The sequence below is a fragment of the Callorhinus ursinus genome, unplaced genomic scaffold (assembly GCF_003265705.2).
Source record: "Callorhinus ursinus isolate GAN/ISIS: 27379988/994484 unplaced genomic scaffold, GSC_fseal_2.0 scaffold26, whole genome shotgun sequence".
Lineage (NCBI taxonomy): Eukaryota > Metazoa > Chordata > Mammalia > Carnivora > Otariidae > Callorhinus > Callorhinus ursinus.
This window is the reverse complement of record NW_027397088.1, coordinates 6,704,045-6,715,328: the sequence shown is the minus strand read 5'-3', so window position 1 is coordinate 6,715,328 and position 11,284 is coordinate 6,704,045.

The following is an 11,284-nucleotide window of genomic DNA, read 5'->3' as shown; positions in this document are numbered from 1 at the left end:
TAATTATTCACAAGCCAGATGTAGGTACAAAAGTGACATGATTAAAAAAAAAAGTGACATGGAAACTCATACGTCTTAGAAGTGTTTGGCATCTAGGGAGCATGCCACCTATGTTAGCTGTAATCATCACCATCACTGCCACCATTATCTTCATCATTGTCATCATCATGTTTCCAAAATCTTGATGCCCTAAATGAGCACTGCAGCCTTTGAAAGAGCAAGCCACCATATTGAAAGTTATTTTATTAATGTCTTCAGTCTCTATTAATTGAGAAAAGAAAATGTCTATCGGTAAGAATTAAAGTGTATTCACAGTGAAATAGTGTGACCTAGGAACATAAATATTTCTTTCTTTTATAAATAAAGTGCTTGGATTGATAGGAGTGGAAATGCTATGTTCATGGGAATCTGACTTTTACAAATCCTTTGGAAATTTTCCTGATATTATCCTTATAGACAAGGAGGAAAGTGTAGATCAGCTGATAAAATTCAGTTGGAGAGTTTGTCTCCAGTGTTATGTTTTAAGGTTTTGTCATATTCAACTTTTTTTTCTCTGAGATCTGAGTGAAGAAAGCTTACTTAGGTCACACCAATTGGTTCTCCCACAGGACTAGGAAGTTGGGTTGAACTGGCATACATTTTAAGTTCAATAACCTTACATTCTCAGTATTTATCTTTCCACTGTCTTTGAATTCTACTCACTTCAATTAATTTGAGAATTTTTCTGTGAAACTTTATATTTACTGTTAGATGTTTTTAAATTCTTTAATCTTCTTAATATTTTAGAAGAATTCCAAATGCTGGATATGACTATTAGTGAACAAGTCCATCAACTAGATCTCATTGGAGACTGAAAAGATGGTGGAGGAGTAGGGGACCCTATTTCAATGGTCCCCTGAATTGAGCTGGATATCTAGCAGACCACTCTGAATACCCACGAAATCAGCCTGAGATGTAAGAAGATATATCTGGATCTCTACAAACAGAGTATCCCTGGCAGTTGGTTTTAAGGGATGAAGCAGGAGCTGTGATTCTGCAGGCAGATATTGGAAGGTATGGAAGGGGGAGGGAACCTCTGGGATCCTGCACCGCCGGAGCATGAAAGCCTCCTGCGCTGGGGACTGGGCATAGACTTGCAGACTGGTAGTGGCAGGGAAAGGGCTTTAGGGTGGCCCCAGGACTGAAACCTGGAGCTGCAGGGCCATGCGTGGAACCTGGGGGTGGCTTGTGGTTTTAGAAGCACAAAGGGCAGAGACATGCCTGGACCTGGAAGCAAAGGCTGGGAGTGCTGCTGTGGGGTGCACAACCTAGGACATGCGGTTTTAGCAGCACAGACAGAAACAGAGACAGTGTGGCCTGAGGAGCTCAGATTTCGATCTCTCTGTTCTGAGGCAGAGGTTGGGAAACAGTCACTTCTGCTCTGACTCTTGGAAGAGATGCAGAAAGCTGCCAGGGAAAACCTCCAGAGAACAAAAGCCCCCCAAAACCAGTTTTCACTGAGCCCATCTCCCCCCACAGTGGGCAGGGCAACTCTGCCCAAACAGCGTTGCCTGAGTAACTGCAGCAGACCCCTCCCACAGAAGACAGGCTGGAAGAACAAGAGGTCAACAACCCTAAGGTCCCTATAAAACAGGTGCATCTGCTTGGGTTATGGTCAATAATTTGGACTCTGTACCTTCCCTCAACCACCCTTCAACAGAATGACTAAGTGGAAGAACCCCCAAAATAGGAAAGACTCAGAGACTGTGACCTCTGCCACAGAACAAGTGGATATGGATATAAGCAAGATGTCGGAAATAGACTTCAGGGTAACAGTTATGAAGACAATAGCTAAGATGGAGAAAATGACTACTGGCAACATAGATTCTCTAAGGGCAGAAATGAGAGCTGATCAGGCTGAACTTAAAAATGCTATCAATGAGATCCAGTCTAATCTAGATACTCTAACAGCTAGGGTAAATGAGGCAGAAGAATGAATTAGTGATCTAGAAGACAAACTGATAGAAAAGAAGGAACAGGAGGAGACCTGGAACAAACAGCTTCAAATCCATGAAAACTGAATTAGAGAATTAAGTGATGTCATGAAACATTCGAATGTCAGAATTATTGGGACCCCTGAGAAGGTGGAGAGGAAGAGAGGACTAGAAGATATATTTGAGCAAATCATAGCTGAGAACTTCCCTAATATGGGGAATGAAACAACATTCCTGTCCTAGAGGCAGAGAGGACCTCTCCCAAGACCAAGGATAACAGACTAATGCCCTGGCATGTGATAGTAAAACTCGCAAATCTTAGAACCAAGGAAACCATCTTAAGGGCATTTAGGGGGAAGAGATTCCTTACATACAGAGGGAGGAAAATCAGAATAACGTCGGACCTATCCACAGAGAACTGGAAAGCCAGAAAGGGCTGGCAAGTCATATTCAGGGTACTAAATGAGAAGAACATGCAGCCAAGAATTCTTTATCTGACAAGGCTGTCATTAGAATGGATGGAGAGACACAGAGCCTCCAGGACTGGCAGAAACTGAAAGAATATGTGACCACTAAGTTGGCCCAGCAAGAGTTATTAAGGGGGGTTCTATAAAAGGATAAAGACCCCAAGAGTGATACAGAACAGAAATTTACAGAGATAACCTATAGAAGCAAGGACTTCACAGACAACATGATGACAATAAAATCATATCTTTCAATAATTACTCTCAAATTGAACGGCCTAAATGCTCCCATAAAATGGCACAGGGTTGCAGATTGGATAAAAAGACAGGACCCATTCATATGCTGTCTACAAGAGACTCATTTTGGAACCTAAAGATACATCCAGACTGAAAGTGAAGGGATGGAGAATCACCTTTCATGGCAAAGGACCTCAAAAGAAAGCTGGGGTAGCAATTTTCATATCAGACAAATTAGATTTTAAGCTAAAGACTGTAGTTAGAGATACAGAAGGACACTATATCATTCTTAAAGAGTCTGTCCTACAAGAAGATCTGACAATTGTAAATATCTATGCCCCCAACATAGGAGCAGCCAACTACATAAGCCAACTGTTAACCAAAATAAAGAGACATGTTGATAATAATATGTGATTAATAGGAGCTCTCAACACTCCACTCTCAGCAATAGACAGATCATCTAAGCAGAAAATCAACAAAGAAACAAGAGCTTTGAATGACACACTGGACCAGATGGACTTCATAGATATATACAGAATACTCCACCCTAAACAACAGAATACTCATTCTTCTTGAATGCACATGGCACTTTCTCCAGAAGAGACCACATACTGGGTCAAAAATCAAGTCTCAACCGATACCAAAAGATTGAGATCATTCCCTGCATATTCTCAGACCATAATGCTTTGAAACTGGAATTCAATCACAAGAAAAAATTTGGAAAAAAATTCAAACACTTGGAAGCTAAAGACCACTCGCCTAAGAATGTTTGGGTCAACCAGGAAATCAAAGAAGAACTTAAACAATTCATGGAAACCAATGACAATGAAAACACATTGTCCAAAACCTATGGGATACTGCAAAGGCAGTCCTAATGGGGAAATACATCGCCATCCAAGCCTCACTCAAAAAAATAGAAAAATTGCGAATTCACTGACTAACTTTACACCTTAAAGAACTGGAGAAAAAAACAACAAATGATGCCTAAGCCATGCATTAGAAGATAAATAATTAAGAATAGAGCAGAGATCAATGAATTAAAAACCAGAAATACAGGGGGGCAGATCAATGAAACTAGAAGCTGGTTCTTTGAAAGAATTAATAAGATTGATAAGCAACTGGCCAGACTTATCCAAAAGAAAGGAGAAAGGACCCAAATTAATAAAATTATGAATGAAAGGGGAGAGATCCGACTAACACCAAGGAAATAGAAACAATGATTAGAAATTATTATCAACAACTATATGCCAATAAATTAAGCAACCTGGAAGAAAACTTATAAACTTCCTATAAACTACCAAGACTGAAACAGGAAGAAATTGACAACCTGAATAGACCAATAACCAGTAATGAGATTGAAGCAGTGATCAAAAACCTCTCTAAAAACAAGAGTCCAGGGCCTGATGGATTCTCTGGGGAATTCTTCCAAACATTCAAAGAAGAAATAATAACTATTCTCCTGAAGCTGTTTCAAAAAATAGAAACAGAAGGAAAGCTTCCAGACTCATTCTATGAGGCCAGCATTACCTTGATCCCCAAACCAGTCAAAGACCCTATCAAAAAGGAGAATTTCAGGCCAATATCCCTGATGAGTATAGATGCCAAATTCTCAAAAAAATCCTAGCTAATAGGATCCAACAGTACATTAAAAGGATCATTCACCACAACCAAGTAGGATTTATCCCTGGGATGCAAGGGTGGTTCAACATTCGCAAATCAATCAATGTGATAGAACACATTAATAAAAGAGAGAGAAGAACCATGTGGTCCTCTCAATTGATGCAGAAAAAGCATTTGATAAAATTCAGCATCCTTTCCTGATTAAAACTCTTCAGAGTATAGGGATAGAGGGAACATTCCTCAATTTCATAAAATCCATCTATGAAAAACCCACAGTGAATACCATTCTCAGTGAGAAAAAGCTGATAGCCTTTCCCTTAAGATCAGGAATACAACAAGGATGCCCACTCTCACCACTATTGTTCAACATAGTACTAGAATTCCTAGCAACAGCAATCAGACAACAAAAAGAAATAAAAGGTGTTTAAATAGGCAAAGAAGAAGTCAAACTCTCTTTCTTTGTAGATGACATATTTTATGTGGAAAACCTAAAAGACTCCACCCCCAAATTACTAGAACTCATACAGCAATTCAGTAATGTGGCAAAATACAAAATCAATGCACAGAAATCAGTTGCTTTCTTATATACTAACAACATAACTGTAGAAAGAGAAATTAGAGAATAGATTCCATTTACAATAGCACCAAAAACCATAAGATACCTTGGAATAAACCTAACCAAAGATGTAAAGGATCTATACTCTAGGAACTAGAGAACACTCATGAAAGAAATTGAAGAAGACACAAAAATATGGAAAAACATTCCATGCTCATGGATTGGAAGAATAAACATTGTTAGAATGTCTATGCTGCCAATAGCAATCTATACTTTCAACGCCATCCTGATCAAAATACCAATGGCATTTTTCAAAGTGCTGGAACAAACAATCTTAAAATTTGTATGGAATCAGAAAAGACCCCAAATCGCCAAGGAAATGTTGAAAAAGAAAAACAAAGCTGGGGGCATCATGTTGCCTGATTTCAAGCCCTATTACAAAGTGGTGATCAGCAAGACAGCATGGTACTGGCACAAAAACAGACACATAGACCAATGGAACAGAATAGAGAGCCCAGATATGGACCCTCAACCCTGTGGTCAAATAATCTTCAACAAAGCAGGAAAAAATATGCAATGGAAAAAAGACAATTTCTTCAATAAATGGTCCTGGGAAAACTGGACTATATACAGAAGAATGAAACTCGACCATTCTCTTACACCATACACGAAGATAAACTCAAAATGGATGAAAGACCTCAATATGAGACAGGAATCCATCAAAATCCTAGAGGAGAACATGGGCAATAACCTCTTCGACATCAGCCACAGCAAATTCTTTCAAGACATGTCTCCAAAGGCAAGGGAAACAAAAGTGAAAATGAATTTTTGGAATTTTATCAAGATAAAAAGCTTCTGCACAGCAAAGGAAACAGTCAACAAAACAAAGAGGCAACCCATGGAATGGGAGAAGATTTTTGCAAATGACACTATAGATAAAAGGCTGATATCCAAGATCTATAAAGAACTTCTCAAACTCAACACCCAAAAAACAAATAATCAAGTCAAAAAATGGGCAGAAGACATGAACAGATACTACTCAAAAGAAGACATACAAATGGCTAACAGACACATGGAAAAATATTCCTCATCATTAGCCGTCAGGGAAATTCAAATCAAAACCACATTGAGATACAACCTTACAACAGTTAGAATGGTAAAAATTGACAAGGCAAGAAACAACAAATATTGGAGAGGTTGTGGAGAAAGGGGAACCCTCTTACACTGTTGGTGGGAATGCAAGTTGGTACAGCCACTTTGGAAAACAATGTGGAGGTGCCTCAAAAAATTAAAAATAGAGTTACCCTATGACCCAGCAATTGCTCTACTGGGTATTTACCCCAAAGACACAGATGTAGTGAAAAAAAGGGCCATATGCACCCCAATGTTCATAGCAGCAATGTCCGCAAGAGCCAAACTGTGGAAAGAGCTGAGATGCCCTTCAACAGATGAATGGATAAAGAAGATGTGGTCCATGTATACAATGGAATATTACTCAGCCATCAGAAAGGATGAATACCCAACTTTTGCATCAACATGGATGGGACTGGGAGAGATTATGCTAAGTGAAGTAAGTCAAGCAGAGAAAGTCAATTATCATATGGTATTGCTTACTTGTGGAACATAAGGAACAGCATGGAGGAAATTAGGAGAAGGAAGGGAAAATGAAGGGGGGGGAATTGAAGGGGGAGACGAACCATGAGAGACTATGGATTCCAAGAAACAAACAGGGTTTTATAGGGGAGGGGGGTGGCGGCATGGGTTAAACCGGGTGATAGGTATTAAGGAGGGCACATATTGCATGGAGGACTGGGTGCTTACGCAAACAATGAATCATGGAACACTACATCAAAAACTAATGATGTACTGTATGATGACTAACATAACATAATAAAAAAAAAGAAAACTACATCCCAGTGATGAGCTGTCAGTAGCTGAGTCTCTGAGAGACTCAGAGAATCTCAGTGTAGATGTGGGGGTCACTCAGAAGTTGTTTTGATTCTAATGATGTACTATATGTTGGCTAATTGAATTTAAATTAAGAAGTTAAAAAAAGAAGTTGTTTTGATAAATATAGAATCAGAACAAGGGGAAATGGGTTGTTGAGGGATCTTTTGGGGGAAGGGGGTTTCACTCAAGCCTTGTCAAAATCTGAAGCCTTCCCTTGCATCTTAACAAAGAAAACCACTTGTGTAGCTATGGTATTCCAATCTGAAAGATTCCATGCTCCCTCCCCTGGGCCTTGATGGAGGAGCACTTGAGTACTACTACATGCATGGTTATTCCATTCTCTTAGACCCAATATGGCAGACTGTCTTGTTTGGTTAGTACTGTCTTCAGAGACATTAACTGAATTGATTAGGCTACAGCCTTCTTTTTCATCAGTTCAGTTGCAGGCAACAACTATCCCTTGGTCTTCTAGTTAGGTAGAATGCTTCTTAGGCCTCCTCAGTACACTGTTTAGGTTGTGTGTCCCCTCCAGATGGGTGGCACTCATGCATTACACATCAGTTTTCACTAGTTTCACTGCAAACCTGGGGGCTCTCCAGTCTAATTCCTTACCTGGCGACATCAGCAACAACAGAGTCAATCCCAACAAAATCTTTTCTGCTCCTGGGTGGAACAGGAGAATGTTTAGTGCGTGTAAAAATGAGCTTTCTAAAATTAAATGTTTCCGAATTTTTTAAAAATCTGGGCATTTGGGACACCTGAGTGGCTCAGTTGGTTAAGGGTCTGCCTTTAGCTCAGGTCATGATTCCGGTGTCCTGGGAATGAATTCCACATTGGGCTCCTTGCTCAGCAGGAAGCCAACTTCTCCTTCTGCCTGCCACTCCCCCTGCATATGCTCTCTCTTTCTCTCTCTTTCTCTGACAAATAAATAAAATCTTTAAAAAAATAAATAAAAATATGGGCATTTAACGAGCCTAATGTTTATTATCTGCTCCTCTCATTCTCAGAGAACAGATTTTTCTTAAACACAGAGCATCTAAAGTCCTGCTGGGTGACAACATTCTTCTTAGACAAAACCCGGCACACTCCACGGTAACTCAAGCAGAAGAAGCAAGGTCACCTTCTTCTTTGTCACCCAAATATGGGAGCTTCTGGCAATCCTGGGAAAGTTCTGTTTCTACTCTGCAGCTAATTAACATTAAACTAGGCTGAGTTCCTCATGGGTAGCCTGATGGTCTGCCTGGGATGGCTGCAGTTTATGCCCATTGTGCTGGAATAATTATTATTCATGTTCCTTTTCACTCTTTAAAGTGTCCCATTTTAAGTGATAAATTGTATGGTCACCCTAATTCTAATTGTGTGGCTTCTTAACTCTAAGAGGGGCCATGTTTCCAGACAAGGGAACAAAGACAGTTAATTGGGAAGAATAATATGATGGAGAGGCAAGGGAAAGAGGACCTATTAAAGCCTTATCTTCGGGTGGCTTGGGCTTGAGCTTCCAAAACTCATCAAAGAAGATATCTAAGTTGTTAGAAACCATGTTTAGGGTAGATTACCTTCAATGAAAGGACAGAAGGTCATGTGTTCCTAAGCAGGGCTTCTTATGAGCTGTCTAAGTCTATCTAGCCTCTTCCCATCTATCTATATGTGAGTTGAACCAGCCCAAAGTCATCCCCTTTCACATAAGACACAGTGATGCAGCTCCAGGCACACTGCAAAGTAGAAGGCTCAGGCTTACCTTTTGGTAAGCCATTTCCATCCTATATTGCGTTCTTTTCTCCCACTGCCCCATGAAGGAAAGACACATTTTCTGCTCAGACTTTTTTGTTGGGAAAACTCCCCTGCCCAGGCTGAGGTGCTTCCCTCTGCCCTGTAGCCCCTGCATGTTCCTTCCCAGATCATGGCCTCTCCACATCTGGCTCCCACAGTAGACTCTGAGCCACATGAGGGCAAAGACTGCTTCCTCTTCTGTAAAATGAAGATGAGTAGGTGTTGTATCAACCTTAAAGCATTAACTGACAATGAGATATGTAAAGAATTAGGCAGATAGCTCCCTTTCTGCTTGAAACTTATTTTCTCCATTTTGATCTGTCCATCAGCCATGTGGTTTCAATGGCTTGAATTGTCCCCACACCAAAATGCCAGGGCCCACAACTCTTGTTGGTAGGTGGGGATTCCTGCACGATCTGTCCTGCATCTTCAGATCAATTTTTATCTTTTCCTCTACTCTGTATCTATTTAAAAAATAAAAGCTTGTAAATGCAACCTACATACAAAATTTTTTTTAATAAAAGTGAATTTATATAGTGTAGAGATTTTTTTTCCCTTGCTATTTTCACTTGACAAAGGCAACACTTTCCTATTGACTTTATAGGCAGTCAAACTTAGCCATTATTTTTCCTGACAATCTGGCCATTTATGAGTGTTTAGACATTCAGCAGAAGATTCAGACCAGGGTGACTAACAACTCCCTTGCATCATAAAACACTGCTGTCCATCCCACCAAACTTCATGCAATAGGCATTTATGGAATCCTATTATGTGCCCAGGGCTGTGCTAACACCCACCCAGTTGCAACAGTCCCTCTGGGAGCTATAATTTAGGTGATATTGTCTCCTGCCACCATGAAGACCTTGGAACTATCTCTGTTGGCTGTTAGAACCCCAAAGAGTTAAAGCTGCCTTCAAAATGGGTCAACCTAAAATCATTTTTGCTTGGAGAATCTTGTTTACCAGATTTTATATTTATTATAGTGGATATACACTATACCACTCGGATTTCCCCTTCAGGACTATGGCAAACAGACCCCAAGGTGGCCTCCATGATTCCTACCCCCTGATGTTCATGTCCTATATAATCTCTTCTCCTCTGGAGTGTGATGGGCCCTGTAATGTGCTTCTAGCCCATAGAATGTAGCAGAAGTAAAGGGATTTTGGAACAGGATCATCTGCCACCTATTGCTGATGGAGGTGGAATCAAGACCCCCTGGCATAAGATACACTTATGATTGCTAGAACTTTCATGAGGGGTGAAATGGGATGATGTATCAGTGGTAGGGGATGCATCAGGCATTTGAGAAATACGAGGGAAATCATTGCTATAGGGACAACAGAATTGTGTAGCTACTGCTGAAGTTGATTGACTTCTGGAAAAAGAGAAAGGAAAGCTGAGTGATAGATCAGCAATGAAATCCAAGTTTGAAAGCCAGAGGGCCTTCTTGGAAGCATAGAGAGAGGCTCTTATCTCTGCAGTGGGACACTGAAGACAAGGCAAGGAACGGAATCTGCGGGGCAGCAGAGTTTCAGAGAAGCTGCTCTTCTAAACAGGTCATGCCTGTCATGCCAAGGCCAGGACCCAGCTGGAAAATAATGGGACCCTGACACCTGAGGTGGGGACATGGGGGTTGCTGCTGCTGAGAATCTTGAAAGCCCCAATCCTGCTGACCCTTCTGAGCCTACAGAAGAGCCCCCCACCCCACTTCCTGGCCCCTTGCCTGAAGACGGTGCAGATGCCTCTCCCCCATAAAACATATGCTTCTCTCAGGATCCATCCACCCCCACTTCTGGCACAAGTCCCTATACTAAGGTTAAGGCACCACACACACCAGCCAGGGTCATGCTGGGTTTGGGAGGAGGAGAGGGACTATCCTCAAAAGAGCAGCAGGACCCAGCCAGCTGGAGCAGCAGGATAGGCACATATGTGTGGGACGGGACTCTGAGTGTGCCGGAATGAGAGGGGTGGAACAGGAAGTTCGGTAGTGGAAATGTCATCAGTTTGGGAGCACCCCTCAGGGATTCAGGATGAGCACCCAGGGGAGGGCCCCAGGAGATGGTGCAGACATGCTAGTGGAGAAGTCGTAGCTACCAGTATTTCCATGGCATATGGCAAAGACTGTTCAGAGGAATGAGTGTGCTCAAGTGGATACACTATGAGGCTGGAAAACTCAGCTGAGGAATGTGCTCCAAAGGGGTCCAGGTGATACCCTGTTTCCCAAGGCTCCAAGGAAGGTGCAGGTGAGACAGGCTCCAGCTTCCCTCAGGGGTTCAGCGGTGGCTCTACTGTGGATGCTGCCACAGAACTGGGCTCACTGACAGGAAAGGGGGTGAGAGGACTCTGGAACAACAGAGGCCACGTCACGTCAGGAGCCAGGAGGAGGCAGTTATCAGAGTGAGTGTCCAAGTCAGAGGGCTGCCAGGAGGCCTGACCCACAGGGAGTGAAGTCAATAGTTACTAAAACTTGGGGCCCCTAGGGGCAAAATAGATGGGCAGCCAGTAAGGATAGCATGCCATCGTGCAATCAAAGAAATCAAGAATGGATGAACTGGGTTTGCTCAGCTTCTAGACCTGACCCAGATTTTGGATCCAGAGGCCACAAACTGAAGGAGAGACTTCATCCTCAGAAAGAAGGAAGAGAGGGAGGGACTGAGGGAGAGAGGAAGGAAGGGAGGAAATGAAGAAGGAAGGAAGGAAGGAAGGAAGGAAGG